This window comes from Staurois parvus, unplaced genomic scaffold (assembly GCF_062004578.1).
Source record: "Staurois parvus isolate SC_StPar_1 unplaced genomic scaffold, SC_StPar_1.0 ptg000849l, whole genome shotgun sequence".
Classification (NCBI taxonomy): Eukaryota; Metazoa; Chordata; class Amphibia; order Anura; family Ranidae; genus Staurois; species Staurois parvus.
In genome coordinates, this window is record NW_028318645.1 from 318,365 (window position 1) to 336,149 (window position 17,785).

Genomic DNA, 17,785 nt, shown 5'->3' on the forward strand with positions numbered 1-17,785 from the left:
AATGATGGCAATGCACCTTTCTCCTCAATGGTCCCATTATTAGGATATGACCCCAGAGTTCCTGATCATAGACTGTCATACTTAACATCTTTATCATCCACAGAAGAAACATTTCTGCTGCTGCATATGTAGTGGGTGGTGGAAACTTCCATTTTGTCTGTCAACCTCAGACAGACCTACTCAGTGGTGTGACTACAGATGATCCCTCAATATCGCCTCTCCAAGAATAATGTCCCTTCAATCTAATATTCCTAAAACATCTATACAAGTCTTCTGCCAACAAAAACTTCTTCATGATACCTTTAGGGCTAAAGCCCAAACCTTTCCCCAGAAGGTCCATCTTACCCGATGTCAGTCCAGCTGAGGAGAAGGTGACAATTCCATCTATTTCTGTTGATGATGAATCATCTGTTGGGATGGTTGGATGAGTGGGAGATCCCTTGTTGCAGTATTGATGTTTCCTAGCTCCCCTGTGGCCAGATCTCTGCTGTTTCCTTGATCCCGAAGTACAAAATGAGGCCGGTGTTGTCCCTCTATAGATCCTAATAAAGTGCCTCCAGCAGAGGAGGGAAGTGATGGGTCAGAGGCTGTAGAAGAAGCTCTAGTGAGCAGTCTAGATGGACGAGGTGAGTCTTGTGTAGGTGGTGCTCCAAGAGTACGCCTGATTAGTAGACGGTTAGATGTTGGACTCCTTCAGCTGCTCGGCTGACAATGCAGACTGCAGTGTAGACTCCACCTGTGTGATCTGTACAGCCAGAACAGGTTCTTCCTTCTGGAGAAATGAAGCTTGGAGAACAATGGAGCTCTTGTTTAGGACTTGTGTAAACAGACCACTGGACCCCTCCCTGTCCGCAAACAAAGCTGGGGTCAGTTTACCTTGTAGCCCCTTGGAATAGGCTGTGCTTTCTAAGATTCAGCTAAAGTTCTGCCATGTCACCCCAATGACCATTGTTTTTTTTAGGAACTTCTCAGGAGGATTTAGATCTGGTGTTATTTACCCAAAAAACCCTTCCCCCTCCTCCACTAAGAAAACCCTTCCACAGAGGGCACCCCTCCCCCACTAAAGACACCCCTTCCCCTCTTTTCCTCCTCTGAAGACACCCCTCCTTTCCTGCACTGAGGACACCCCTCCCCTTCTGAGTACACTCCTCTCCCCTAGTGTTGACACCCCTCCCCCACTCAAGACACTCTTTCCACTGAGATCACCCCCTCCCCCTTCTTTCCTGAACTGAGGATCCCCCTCCTGCTCTTACATGGAGCTGCAGCCAGAGACAGACAAGAAGCTGAAGGAGAAATGTCTGGGGAGGTCAGGATGTGAGGAGCCATAGAGAGAGACTACTGGGGTGACAGCAGCTATTGTAGTGAGAGAGGAGAATCGTGGGGGGCAATGTGGTGTCACTCAGAGGTGAGGAGACAGGAACCATGGGGGCAATGTGGAGTCACTCAGAGGTGAGGAGACAGGAATCATGGGGGCAATGTGGAGTCACTCAGAGGTGAGGAGACAGGAACCATGGGGGGCAATGTGGAGTCACTCAGAGGTGAGGAGACAGGAACCATGGGGGCAATGTGGAGTCACTCAGAGGTGAGGAGAGAGGAACCATGGGGGCAATGTGGAGTCACTCAGAGGTGAGGAGACAGGAACCATGGGAGCAATGTGGAGTCACTCAGAGGTGAGGAGACAGGAACCATGGGGGCAATGTGGTGTCACTCAGAGGTGAGGAGAGAGGAACCATGTGGGGCAATGTGGAGTCACGCAGAGGTGAGGAGACAGGAACCATGTGGGGCAATGTGGAGTCACTCAGAGGTGAGGAGACAGGAACCATGTGGGGCAATGTGGAGTCACTCAGAGGTGAGGAGACAGGAACCATGTGGGGCAATGTGGAGTCACTCAGAGGTGAGGAGACGGGAACCATGGGGGCAATGTGGAGTCACTCAGAGGTGAGGAGACAGGAACCATGGGGGCAATGTGGAGTCACTCAGAGGTGAGGAGACAGGAACCATGGGGGCAATGTGGAGTCACTCAGAGGTGAGGAGACAGGAATCATGGGGGCAATGTGGAGTCACTCAGAGGTGAGGAGACAGGAACCATGGGGGGCAATGTGGAGTCACTCAGAGGTGAGGAGACAGGAACCATGGGGGCAATGTGGAGTCACTCAGAGGTGAGGAGAGAGGAACCATGGGGGCAATGTGGAGTCACTCAGAGGTGAGGAGACAGGAACCATGGGAGCAATGTGGAGTCACTCAGAGGTGAGGAGACAGGAACCATGGGGGCAATGTGGTGTCACTCAGAGGTGAGGAGAGAGGAACCATGTGGGGCAATGTGGAGTCACGCAGAGGTGAGGAGACAGGAACCATGTGGGGCAATGTGGAGTCACTCAGAGGTGAGGAGACAGGAACCATGTGGGGCAATGTGGAGTCACTCAGAGGTGAGGAGACAGGAATCATGTGGGGCAATGTGGAGTCACTCAGAGGTGAGGAGACGGGAACCATGGGGGCAATGTGGAGTCACTCAGAGGTGAGGAGACAGGAACCATGGGGGCAATGTGGAGTCACTCAGAGGTGAGGAGACAGGAACCATGGGGGCAATGTGGAGTCACTCAGAGGTGAGGAGACAGGAATCATGGGGGCAATGTGGAGTCACTCAGAGGTGAGGAGACAGGAATCATGTGGGGCAATGCGGAGTCACTCAGAGGTGAGGAGACAGGAACCATATGGGGCAATGTTGAGTCACTCAGAGGTGAGGAGACAGGAACCATATGGGGCAATGCGGAGTCACTCAGAGGTGAGGAGACAGGAACCATGGGGGGAAATGTGGAGTCACTCAGAAGTGAGGAGAGAGGAATCATGGGGGCAATGTGGAGTCACTCAGAGCTGAGGAGACAGGAACCATGTGGGGCAATGTGGAGTCACTCAGAGGTGAGGAGACAAAAACCATGTGGGGCAATGTGGAGTCACTCAGAGGTGAGGAGACAGGAACCATGTGGGGCAATGTCTCCGCAGCCTTCAAGACAGTCAACCACCCCCTCCTCCTCAGAAAACTACACTCCCTCGGCCTCAGAGACTCCTGGCTCTCATCCTAACTGCCACAACGCTCTTTCAGCATTACCTATAATGCTACCACCCCCCCCCCCCTCACTCCCCCTCTCTGTTGGGGTCCCTCAAGGCCCCACCCTAGGGCCCCTTCTCTTCTCCATCTACACCTCCTCCCTTGGCCAACTCATACACTCTCACGGCTTCAACTATCACCTCTATGCCGACAACACAAAAATCTATCTCTCCGCCCCCCACCTCACCCCCTCGGTCTCAGCCCGAATCACACACCTACTGAGCGACATATCAGACTGGATGTCGCTCCACTTCCTTAAACTGAACCTCTCCAAAACTGAGTTTCTTGTCTTCCCCCCAGCCCGGACCCCACCCCCCATTGACTTCTCCATCACATCCAACAACGCCAATATCAAACCCGCCCTGCAGGCCAGAGTACTTGGTGTCATTCTGGACTCCAACCTATCCTTCCAGCCCCAAGTCCAATCTTTAACAAACTCCACCTCCGCAACCTCATCAAAATCCGCACGTTCCTAACCCCAGAAACCACTAAACAGCTCATCCACTCCCTCATCATATCATGACTCGACTACTGCAACTCCCTCCTCACTGGCCTGCCTCGCCGCTGGCTATCCCCGCTTCAGTCCATCCTGAATACGGCTGCCAGACTCATTCACCTTTCCAACCGCTCCGTTTCCGCCACCCCCCTCTGCCAATTCCTCCACTGGCCTCCACTCAGTGTCCTCCACCCCCCTCTGCCAATCCCTCCACTGGCTTCCGATTGCGCAACAGATCAGATTCAAAATCCTAACACTGACGTACAAAGCCGTCCACCATACTGCCCCGAACTACATCACTGACCTAATATCCAAGTACCGCCCAACACGCACACTCCGCTCCTCACAAGACCTCCTTCTCTCTAGTTCCCTGGTCTCCTCCTCCCATGCCCGCCTCCAGGACTTCTCCAGGGTGTCACCCATCCTCTGGAACTCCCTGCCCCAACCCATCAGATTATCACCTACTCTCCTCTCCTTTAGGCGCACCCTGAAAACTCATCTCTTCAGGGAAGCCTACCCCACCCCCTGCTAACCTGCTGACCTCCTCCACTCTTCCTACCACTCCATCCCCCACAGCTTTCTCCTCCTGTGCTACCATCCCCTCCCTCCTAGATTGTAAGCTTGAAAGAGCAGGGCCCTCGATCCCCTCATGTTTTGCATTGTATTGTATTGTTATTGTTCTGTCACATGTTCTGTCCCCCTCTGTAATGTACAGCGCTGAGCGAACTATTGGTGCTTTATAAATACTGTATAATAATAATAATAATGTGGAGTCACTCAGAGGTGAGGAGACATGATCTATGGGGGCAATGTGATGTCACTAAGAGAAGAGGAGAGAGGAACCATGGGGGGTGTTGTGCTTTTGAAGAATTATTAATAATTCATCCAGCAGTGCCTCCAAAAATAGTATGTTCTGCCAGGTAATGCCTGGGCAAATAAAGTCAGCTAAAGGTGCTTGCAAATATAATAATAATTTATAAAATCATTTATCTGACTTAATTAATAATTCTGAGTAATTTAGAGCCAACCACAATCCTTTAAAAACACAGATTAGATCCGTGGACATATGGACTACGGGTTATGAAATAAATTATTATTTATTTACAATAAGGGACTGCAAGACTGTGGCAGACATTCTGACACTGGGGAGGAACTGACTTGGTGTCACTGACATCCCCAGTGACACCAATACAGTTAAAAGCACTGACACTGTACTAATGGCACTGGGCAGGAAGGGGTTAACATGAGGGGTGAACAAAGGGTTAACTGTGTGCCGGGAATGTTTTACTAGGGGGCAGGGGGGTGCATCACTGTAAGTGCACTGTTCTGGATGGCTGTGCTGTGCAGTGTTTTTGAGCTGACAGAGAGGAAGATTGTTAGTAAACAAAACAGTCCTCCTCCCCATCGGAGATACTCGGTAATCACTGGGTGCCGGTGGGTAATTACTGTCCGGGATACGGTGATTGACAGCCACACACACTATTTCTATCACTCCTGATTGGTTGGATATATGACATCACACGCACACTATTTCTATCACTCCTGATTGGTTGGATATATGACATCTCACGTGCGCTATTTCTATCACTGCTGATTGGTTGGATATATGACATCACACGCACACTATTTCTATCACTCCTGATTGGTGGGAGATATGACATCACACGCATACTATTTCTATCACTCCTGATTGGTGGGAGATATGACATCACACGTACACTATTTCTATCACTCCTGATTGGTTGCAGATATGACATCACACACACTATTTCTACAATCAGATACATTTCCCCGCACTGAATATAATGGGATCCCACATAAGTCGCTGTTCATATTCAGAATTCCTTTCTTACAATGGGATCTTGTGTCCGGATAAAATCTTTTATAGATCCCTTGTGACATTGTGTTCTCATTGTAAAATCCTAGATTTGTAAATCTGTCGCTGATATTTATAATGGTTTTGTCCAGAAAAAGAATGGAGTGATGTGGATAGATGGAAACATATGTATAGATGAGAGATTGGTCTGTTGACTCCCCAGAGCTCCTTTCCATGAGAGATGTTTGTTCCCCCCCCAGAGCTGAACAATGGTACGTTCCTGAATGGCCAGGCTGCTGGTTTGTTGAATCCAGAGTCTACATACAAGATGCCTCCACAGTGTACATTGATGGGGCTGGGAAGGCTGGTACATGTTGTTCATTTGCCCCGGGTGCAGGAGATAGGACAGAATCCCATTGTTCCTGCACTGAGGTGTCCTCGCTTTCCTCAATTCTGTACTTGTCCAATAGATACTATATACATGACAATCAGAGGACAATCTCCTAGACTTCATGTGGGGAGAGATCCATTGTTCTAGATGAGCTCCATAAAATAGCTTTGTTTGCAAAAAAACAAAAACAAACAATGTAACTGACTATTGGGAAGGAGATTGTATCCGGCTGGAACTGACACCTGGAAGTCACTTTGGATTTTTGGGCCTCTTCAGTGTAATACAATTCTAGTTGGAGAGAAGATAAAATATATTTTCTCTCATAAAAATTCTGGCAGAATAAATGAGTTTCTGCTTTAGAAAGTTCACGCTGGAGAGTAAACTTCTGATGGTTATTATCCCATTTAAGATGGGCTCCAACAGAAATACATGGACCCCTAAAGAATACCTCATGTGCCCCCCACAGCGTGTCCACCCTGTCCACAGTACCAGTGTTCAGTCTACACCATTCCTCCAAAGAAGCCTGCAAGTCATATTGGATTTCCGGGTGTTGAAGTAAAATGTCGATCAGCCGACAATAACATGTTCTACTAGACATATCGGGAACCAGAAAATCCAATGATGTGGCCGTGTGATCAGACCAAGGAAATTATTTCAGAGGAGACGATATTCTTTATCCATGGAGCTGAGACAAATCAATCCAGCCCAGAGTGGACCCGATGACCCCCGGAGAATAAAGAATATTGTTTGTGGGGAGGGTGTTTGGTCCTCCACCAGTCATATAGGTGATATTCCCTCGTAAGATCGGGAAAAGACATAGATAAAGCAATCAGACCTTTAGACGGTAATCCTCCAATGACTGAAGGTCTGTCCCTATACAGGACATATGTGCATTGATGTCCCCACCAACCATAATATGTGGACTAGAAAACTGGTGGAGCTTTTCCAGGGTTGGCTATAAAACTGAATTTGTCCAGAATTGGGAGGACAGATAATCAGCAATATTATCATTTTGCCAGCGTAGGTGCAGTTCAATAAGATACAGTGGATATAAAAAGTCTGCACACCCTGCTGAAATGTCAAGTTTCTGGGATGTAAAAAAATGAGAGAAAGATAAATAATTTCAGATTTTTCCACCTTTAACCACTCGCCCTCCTGAGGATTGACCCCCCTTAATGACCACGCCTCTTTTTACTACTTGGCGCTGCACTAATTCAACTGATAATTGCGCGGTCATGCAATGCTGCACCCCAACAAAATTTACGTCCTTTTTTCACACAAATAGAGCTTTCTTTCAGATGTATTTGATCACCTGTGCGCTTTTTATTTTTTGTGCTATAAACAAAAAAAATATTTTTTTTGAAGAAAAACAATTCTTTTTACTTTCAGTTATAAAAAATATACGATAAACTCAAAGTTAGTCATAAATTTAGGCCAAAATGTATTCTGCTCCATGTTTTTGGTGAAAAATCCCAATAAGTGTATATTGATTGCTTTGTGTGATAGTTATAGCGTCTACAAACTATGGGATAGATAATGGAATTTACACCATTTTTTTTGCTATACAGCGCTGTGCTAGTTTAACTGACAATTGCGTGGTCATGCAACATGGTACATAAATGAAATTTATGCACTTTTTTCACACAAACAGAGCTTTCTTTTGGTGGTATTTGATCACCTGTGCATTTTTAATTTTTGGCACTATAAACAAAAAAATTTAGAAAAAAAAAAGATTTTCTCAATTCTGTAAAAAAAAAATCCAAAAAACTCAAATTTCATCATAAATTTAGACCACAATGTATTCTGCTCCATGTTTTTGGTTAAAAAAAACCCCAATAAGTGTATATTGATTGCTTTGTGTGATAGTTATAGCGTCTACAATCTATGGGAGAGATAATGGAATTTTTCTTTCTGACTGCTCATCACATTTCTTGAGGTGCTAAAATACCAGGACAGTACAAACACCCCCAAATGACCCCTTTTTGGAAAGTAGACACCCTAAGCTATCTACTGAGAGGCATGTTGAGTCCAAAGAAGATTTATTTTTTTTCCACAAATTTTTGGAAAATTACAAAAACTTTTTTTTTTTACACAAAGTTGTCATTAAATTATATATTTGTCACACAAGCCATGGGTATACACCGCGTTCCAAATTATTCTGCAAATTCTATTTAAGTGTCACAAAGAATAAATATGTTGTTTTTCAGTGTAACTCATGGATGGCATTGTGTGTCGGGGCTCTTTTGATCACTGAAAATAATCTTGGACATCTGTGATAATTAGATTGGCCGGTGAGCCCAATTTAAGGGAAAAAAACTAAAGGACGGCGTTCCACATTATTAAGCAGAGCGCCATTTTCAAGCAATATGGGGAAGAAAAAGGATCTCTCTGCTGCCGAAAAGAGTGAAATAGTTCAATGCCTTGGACGAGGTATGAAAACATTCGATATTTCATGAAAACCTAAGCGATTTGTGGCAGATTCCGAGCACAGATGGGTTGGTGCAGATAAAGGCACATTGAGGAAGATTTCTGCCAGATCCATGCATCGGATCAAGAGAGCAGCTGCTAAAATACCATCACATAGCAGCAAACAGATATTTGAAGCTGCTGGTGCCTCTGGAGTCCCACGGACATCAAAGGTGTAGAGTCCTCCAGAGTCCTGCAACTGTGCAGAAACCTTCTATTCGGCCACCACTAACCAATGCTCACAAGCAGAAACGGCTGCATTGGGCAGAAAAATACATGAAGACTCATTTTCAAACAGTCCTGTTCACTGATGAGTGCCGTGCAACCCTGGATGGTCCAGATGGATGGAGTAGTGGATGGTTGGTGGACGGCCACCCTGTTCCAACAAGGCTGCGATGTCAGCAAGGCGGTGGTGGAGTCATGTTTTGGGCAGGAATCATGGGAACAGAGCTGGTCAGCCCCTTTATGGTCCCTGAAGGTGTAAAGATGACCTCTGCAAAGTATGTGGAGTTTATGACTGACTACTTTCTTCCGTAGTAAAGAAGGAAGAACTATGCTTTCCGTAATAAAATCCTCTTCATGCATGACAATGCACCATCTCATGCTGCAAAGAATACCTCTGCATCAATGGCTGCTATGGGGATAAAAGGAGAGAAAGTCATGGTGTGGCCTCCATCCTCCACTGACCTCAATCCTATTGAGAACGTTTGGAGCATCCTCAAGCAAAAGATCTATGAGGGTGGGAGGCAGTTTACATCCAAACAGCAGCTCTGGGAGGCTATTCTGACATCTTGCAAACAAATTCCAGCAGAAACTGTCCAAAAACTCCCAAGTTCAATGGATGCGAGACTTGTGATCTGCTATCAGATAAGGGGTCCTATGTTACAATGTAACGTGACTGGTTCAAATGTTTACAAAGTTACAATGTTGGTAAAAGTTTGATTGAAATAGCTTTTGATTTCAGTAAATGTGCTGCAAACACAACAAATGACAATTTTCAGTTCTTTACAACCTAGAAAGTGTTTTGAAACTTACTGTGCGGAATAATCCGGAACACAAATCCTGTTATCATTAGGAGGTTTGTTCAATAAAATGTGAATTGTACTCTTCTAGTTGTAACCTGAGAATTATGCTGACTGTTATTTACATCAATTATTGAGGGAAATGAGAAAAATATCATTTGCATAATAATTTTGAACAGGGTGTATGTGGAATTACCCCCCAAAATACATTCTGCTACTTCTACCGAGTATGGGGATACCACATGTGTGAGACTTTTTGGGAGCCTAGCCACATACAGGAGCCTGAAATCCAATGACCACTGTGAAAGCCTGAAGGTGTGTAACTTCCTCATTACCTATCACAGTTTCAGAGGCCTTGAAATGCAAGGATAGCACCACCCCCCCCCCCCCCCTCCAAATTACCCTTTTTTGGAAAGTAGACACCCCAAGGAATTTAAAAAGAGGCATGGTGAGTATTTTGCAGATCTCATTTTTTCTCACAAGGTTTTGAAATATAAAAAAATAGAAAAAAATATGTTTTTGTTTTCTTCATTTTCCAAAGAATTGTTGCAATAAACGAGATCTGCAAAATACTCGCCATGCTTCATTTCCCAAAAACGTTTGGTAAAAAACTTAATTCTTCTATTGACTCAACATGCCTCTCAGAAAATAGTTTGGGGTGGTCTACTTTCCAAAAATTGGTCATTTTGGGGAGTGGGGGCATTCTATGCCCAGCATTAGAAGTTTATGCCACACATCATTCACTCTTCTAACCACCTGAAGACCAAGCCTTCTCTGACACTTTTGGTTCACATGAACCGTATTTTTTGCTTTTTTTTTGCATATTTTTTGCTAGGAAATTACTTTGAACCTCCAAACATTATACATTTTTTTAAAGCAGACAACCTAGTGAATAAACTGGTGGGAGCTGCAATTTTTTATGTCACATAGTTCTCACGCAGCGATCTTTCAAATGTAATTTTTTTGAAAAAATACACTTTTTTCACTTTTAATGCACAAAACAAAATATGTTTGGTAAAATATAAAAGATGATGGTATGCCGAATAAATAGATACCAAACATGACATTATTTAAAACTGCGCATCCCCTGTGCAATGGCGACAAACTTAATATCCATAGGCAATGCTTTAAAAGCCTTTACAAGTTACCACGCTCGAGGGGGCTTTTTTAAACGTTATTTTGATTTGTTTTATTATTTTTACATTGTCCCTTTCATTTTTTTATATCCCTTTTAATGCTATCACGGGTTCCCCTGATGGCACAGGACTGCCCAAGAAGACCGTGGAAGGAAGGGGCATCTACTCCACTGCTTGTAAAAGCAATCTTGCAGCTAATTAGCCACTAGGATTGCTTTTACATGAAGGCTGATTGCCGGCTGAATAAAATGATACCAGGATGATGCCTGCCACTGTAGGCATCATCCTGGTATAACCATTCAAAGTCCTCTGATGTACCAGTACGTCTCTGGTCCTTGTTGGGTATATATACTATGTTCTTTTTTTTATATGCAGCCTGTGGACTGAATTAAAAAAGAGAAGAAATCTCTGCCAGTAAAAGTGTTTGGTGTGCCCACCATTAGAATATACCACCCTGCATCCACCCACTTCTAATGGTGGGCACACATTAGGTCACACGGTGCCACGTGCCAATTCCAAGATTGTACAAATGTCTAAATAGTGGCACGCTTGAATAAAAATTATCCACGTATAAGTGGTACCCCATATGGAAAAAGGATGACACCAAGTCCCAAACTATCTTGTCACTGCTCCCCATGTATTCTAGGCATCCGAGGGGCTCCATGTGACTATCTTTTCCCTCATAAATCTGAAACATATGTATAGCCTGTTGCCCTCTCACAGGTCTTCTACATCTTGACCCCATATCTGGCACACTTGCTGGGGAGAAATTGTTTGTATGCAAGGCGGCCAGAAAAATGAATGAGGGACTCATCAACGCAGATGCTTTGCTGGGGAGTATAGACATCTGCAATTTTTTGGTTAAGGTGATTTACGAGGGGCTGCATTTTGTGGAGTCGGTAAAATTAAGGGTCACCTCGAGGATGATAGTGTATTGTCATTGAAATGCATAAAACACATTATACTCTCATATCTATGCCTGGCCATGGAAGCAGAGAACACGGCATTTGATGAATCGGGTCTGCGGACCAATACAATCGCAATTCATTTTTTTAGTAATGCCCATGTTGAGGGTTAGTCCCAAAAAACTTTACATTCAGGAACTGTAATGGGTTTCCATGCAAATAGTCTGGCAAGGTTAGAATTTGGGTTGGAGGCCATAAATTGTTGTGCATATAAAGTGCTTTGATCCACAATCATTGCATACAGATATTCCGTGAAAAACAGTTCCAAAAAATCAAGGGGAGGAGTTAAATTTGCTGTTTCCACCTGAATTCCAGGTTTGGCAGTGAATGAGGGAAGTACAGATGCTGCAGAATTTGTAGGCTGCCAATTGGGATTTGCAAGCACGTCCGGAAGGATACTAGGTGCTCTACGGGCCTGTGTGCAAATTCTTGGTGGTTGCGAGACAGTACTTGTGCTCGTCACCGCACCAGCTTGTACTGCACTTATGGGACTCGCCTCATCACCAAGTGATACTGCAGTGCTGGTATAAGAGAGACCAGGATGTACTAGACTGCTGGTGATCGCCAGTTCACCAAAAGGTAGTGTGGCACTAGTACTGGCACTCTGCTGCATATGAGAGTCGTCATGCGATTGTAACATCTCAGCAACCTGGGAACGGGGTTGGGTATGCCTGACCTTAGTAGGGACCTCTTCCCCATTGTCTGAGCGATCTGTCAGGGTGCCGCAGCTGTCTACAGGTTCGTATTGTGAGACAGATTCCGTCAGTAAGTCTTCCCCTTCACTCTCATCTGACATACTAAGAATCCTGTAGGCCTCTTCACTAGTGTACCTTTTGTTGGACATATTGGACACTAAATTTATAGGTACCTAGTGTGACTCAAGGATAAAAGAGCACTTGGCTTTCAGTGACTGCATGAACCCCTACAAGCAAATGTACCTGCAAGTGCTAGCAGAGATCAGGCTTGATTCTGTGAACACTGCAGTTTTGTGTGCAATGTATCAAGTGACAGTGACCTACTGACACTGCACTTGCTGGGGGAGAAGGGGGGGTAAGTGTAGGGGCTAAACACAGATGCTGGCAGGTGTCAGGGCTGATCCCACTAACGCTTCATTTTTGGGGACACTATACTAATTTGAATGCTGGTATGGTGTTGATCTGATCAAAGATATTGATCCGTTCAGACACTATACTAGCAGCGGTGGTTTATTGTGTATGTGAGCATGTTCCTGGCAATCAAGGGGTTAAATGTGATGAGTGGTGTACTGACGGGCAATCTGACTCTATCTGAAAGGGGCACTAATGCTATGTGAAGTCGCCGGCCTCACTAACACAGCGATCAGCAAAAAGCTGTGTACTGTACTAATGACACTGGTGACACGACAGTGAAGGGGTTAACTGGGGGGGGGGTCAAGGGGTTAAATGTGTCCTAAATGTTCTAACTGTGTAAGTGTGCTGTTTTACTCACTGTCTGCTTTCTTCTCTCTCTGGGACGGAATGGGCTTCTTGTCAATCTCTTTTCACAATTTCTTTGTTGTTCTTGTGGGCCCTGGCACAATGCTGTGGTTGTTCTTGTGGGCCCTGACACAGTGATTGGGGTTGTTCTTGTGGGCCCTGACACAGTGATTGGGGTTGTTCTTGTGGGCCCTGACACAGTGATTGGGGTTGTTCTTGTGGGCCCTGACACAGTGATTGGGGTTGTTCTTGTGGGCCCTGACACAGTGATTGGGGTTGTTCTTGTGGGCCCTGGCACAATGCTGTGGTTGCTCTTGTGGGCCCTGACACAATGATTGGGGTTGTTCTTGTGCGCCCTGGCAAACTGATGTGGTTATTGTGGCCCTGACACTTGCTGGGGTAATTTAGTAATGCTACCACTGACACCAACAATGGGGCTTATTTTACTCCCACACTCTCTTCAGTATACCCCAAGGACAATCTCTTCAGTGTACCCCAAGGACAATCTCTTCAGTGTACCCCAAGGACAAGCTGTTCAGTGTACCCCAAGGACAATCTCTTCAGTGTACCCCAAGGACAATCTCTTCAGTGTACCCCAAGGACAAGCTGTTCAGTGTACCCCAAGGACAATCTCTTCAGTATACCCCAAGGACAATCTGTTCAGTGTACCCCAAGGACAATCTGTTCAGTGTACTCCAAGGACAATCTGTTCAGTGTACTCCAAGGACAATCTCTTCAGTGTACCCCAAGGACAATCTCTTCAGTGTACCCCAAGGACAATCTCTTCAGTGTACCTCAAGGACAATCTCTTCAGTATACTCCAAGGACAATCTCTTCAGTATACCCCAAGGACAATCTCTTCAGTATACCCCAAGGACAATCTCTTCAGTATACTCCAAGGACAATCTCTTCAGTGTACCTCAAGGACAATCTATTCAGTGTACCCCAAGGACAATCTGTTCAGTGTACCCCAAGGACAATCTCTTCAGTGTACCCCAGAGACAATCTCTTCAGTGTACCCCAAGCACAATCTCTTCAGTGTACCCCAAGGACAATCTCTTCAGTGTACCCCAAGGACAATCTCTTCAGTGTACCCCAAGGACAATCTCTTCAGTGTACCCCAATGACAATCTCTTCAGTGTACCCCAAGGACAATCTGTTCAGTGTACCTCAAGGACAATCTATTCAGTGTACCCTAAGGACAATCTCTTCAGTGTACCCCAAGGACAATCTCTTCAGTATACCCCAAGGACAATCTCTTCAGTGTACCCCAAGGACAATCTCTTCAGTGTACCCCAATGACAATCTCTTCAGTGTACCCCAAGGACAATCTCTTCAGTGTACCCCAATGACAATCTCTTCAGTGTACCCCAAGGACAATCTCTTCAGTGTACCCCAAGGACAATCTCTTCAGTGTACCCCAAGGTCCTATTCCGCCTCTACCATAGCAATACACCAGAAGGGAAGGTGGCACCATACCAACCATACCATGTGAAGCAACACGCAGTTTACTGACTATGGCCACTTTTTCAGTCATGCCCACAAGCATGTATAGGAAGCGTGATATGCCAGCCAAATGTTTTCTTGCTAATACCTTACAAAGCAGTGGGCAGCAGCATGCATAGGGCACCACATTTCTCTTGTCAGTTCCTTCAAGGCGTTGCTCTTCATCCCATCAATATTAGGGATGCTTTAGACAACTGCCCTCGGCACTCACCTAACAATATTCAAGAGGGACCGTCTTCTCATTGCACTGTGAATGGTTTCTACATAACATTGCTTTGTTCATTTCTGACTAAGCCTTTCCATGTATTCTCCAAGCACCAGCATAGCACCCCCCAAAAGATGTCTGGAGCCCCCCCCCACCATGCACAAGGCTCTATGCTGCAGGAACCAACTTACATCTCCTGATCTGGAAATTCCACAACAACCTGCCAAGCCCTTTCCATTGTCAGCAATGTTTACCTGTAAAGAGAGCCCCTCCCCCCTTCACCAATCAAACATTTATCCCAAAGGACTCCTATATTCTGTTCACTACACACCCTGAGAGAAACATGTGACCCCCCCCAGAGAGAAACATGTGACCCCCCCCAGAGAGAAACGTGTGACCCCTATAGAGAAATGTGTGACCCCCCAGAGAGAAAAAATGTGACCCCCCAGAGAGAAACGTGTGACCCCCCCCCAGAGAGAAACATGTGACCCCCCAGAGAGAAACATGTAACCCCCCCCAGAGAGAAACATGTGACCCCCCCAGAGAGAATCGTGTGACCCCCCAGAGAGAAACATGTGACCCCTATAGAGAAATGTGTGACCCCCCCAGAGAGAAACGTGTGACCCTCCCAGAGAGAAATGTGTGACCCCCCCCAGAGAGAAACATGTGACCCCCCAGAGAGAAATGTGTGACCCCTATAGAGAAATATGTGACCCCCCAGAGAGAAATGTGTGACCCCTATAGAGAAACATGTGACCCCCCCAGAGAGAAACGTGTGACCCCTATAGAGAAACATGTGACCCCCCCAGAGAGAAACGTGTGACCCCTATAGAGAAATATGTGACCCCCCAGAGAGAAATGTGTGACCCCTATAGAGAAACATGTGACCCCCCCAGAGAGAAACGTGTGACCCCTATAGAGAAATGTGTGACCCTGATAGAGAAATGTGTGACCCCTATAGAGAAATATGTGACCCCCCAGAGAGAAATGTGTGACCCCTATAGAGAAACATGTGACCCCCCCAGAGAGAACCGTGTGACCCCTATAGAGAAACATGTGACCCCCCCCAGAGAGAAACGTGTGACCCCTATAGAGAAATATGTGACCCCCCAGAGAGAAATGTGTGACCCCTATAGAGAAACATGTGACCCCCCCAGAGAGAAACGTGTGACCCCTATAGAGAAATGTGTGACCCTGATAGAGAAATGTGTGACCCCGATAGAGAAATGTGTGACCCCCCCAGAGAGAAAGGTGTGACCCCTATAGAGAAACGTGTGACCCCCCAGAGAGAAACATATGACCCCTATAGAGAAACGTGTGACCCCCCCAGAGAGAATTGTGTGACCCCGATAGAGAAATGTGTGACCCCCCCCAGAGAGAAAGGTGTGACCCCTATAGAGAAACGTGTGACCCCCCAGAGAGAAACGTATGACCCCCTATAGAGAAACGTGTGACCCCCCACCAGAGAGAAACGTGTGACCCCGATAGAGAAATGTGTGACCCCCAGAGAGAAATGTGTGACCCCTATAGAGAAACGTGTGACCCCGATAGAGAAACATGTGACCCCCCCAGAGAGAAATGTGTGACCCCGAGAGCTTCACTACCACAAATCTTCATCTACAGAAATACTTCCAGAGATAAGGAGACTGAAAACCACAAACATTCTTCAGGTAATACTGATCTCTGAGCACAAATACAGTTATATATACATATACCAGAGTGCTGTACAGAGGACACTGAGCCAGAGGAGCTTACACTCTAATGTCCCCTCCCCCACAGTCACATCAGTCTCTGTACCAGAGGAGCTTACACTCTAATGTCCCCTCCCCCACAGTCACATCAGTCTCTGTACCAGAGGAGCTTACGCTCTAATGTCCCCTCCCCCACAGTCACATCAGTCTCTGTACCAGAAGAGCTTACACTCTAATGTCCCCTCCCCCACAGTCACATCAGTCTCTGTACCAGAGGAGCTTACACTCTGATGTCCCCTCCCCCACAGTCACATCAGTCTCTGCACCAGAGGAGCTTACGCTCTAATGTCCCCTCCCCCACAGTCACATCAGTCTCTGCACCAGAGGAGCTTACACTCTAATGTCCCCTCCCCCACAGTCACATCAGTCTCTGTACCAGAGGAGCTTACACTCTAATGTCCCCTCCCCCACAGTCACATCAGTCTCTGTACCAGAGGAGCTTACACTCTAATGTCCCCTCCCCCAAATCATATCAATCTCTGTACCAGAGGAGCTTACACTCTAATGTCCCCTCCCCCACAGTCACATCAGTCTCTGCACCAGAGGAGCTTACACTCTAATGTCCCCTCCCCACAGTCACATCAGTCTCTATATCAGAGGAGCTTACACTCTAATGTCCCCTCCCCCACAGTCACATCAGTCTCTGTACCAGAGGAGCTTACACTCTGATGTCCCCTCCCCCACAGTCACATCAGTCTCTGCACCAGAGGAGCTTTCGCTCTAATGTCCCCTCCCCCACAGTCACATCAGTCTCTGCACCAGAGGAGCTTTCGCTCTAATGTCCCCTCCCCCACAGTCACATCAGTCTCTACAACAGAGGAGCTTACGCTCTAATGTCCCCTCCCCCACAGTCCCATCAGTCTCTGTACCAGAGGAGCTTACACTCTAATGCCCCCTCCCCCACAGTCAAATCGGTCTCTGTACCAAAGGCGCTTACACTCTAATGTCCCCTCCCCCACAGTCACATCAGTTTCTGTACCAGAAGAGCTTACACTCTAATGTCCCCTCCCCCCACAGTCACATCAGTCTATGCACCAGAGGAGCTTAGACTCTAATGTCCCCTCCCCCACAGTCACATCAGTCTCTGTACCAGAAGAGCTTACACTCTAATGCCCCCTCCCCCACAGTCACATCAGTCTCTGTACCAGAGGAGCTTACACTCGAATGTCCCCTCCCCCACAATCCCATCTGTCTCTGTACCAGAGGAGCTTACACTCTAATGTCACCTCACCCACGGTCACATCAGTCTCTGTACCAGAGGAGCTTACACTCTAATGTCCCCCCCCCCCCAGTCACATCAGTCTCTGCACCAGAGGAGCTTACACTCTAATGTCCCCTCCCCCACGGACACATCGGTCTCTGTACCAGAGGAGCTTACACTCTAATGTCCCCTCCCCCACAGTCACATCAGTCTCTGTACCAGAGGAGCTTCCACTCTGCACCAGAGAGGTTGTGCTGCAGTTGCTCTCCC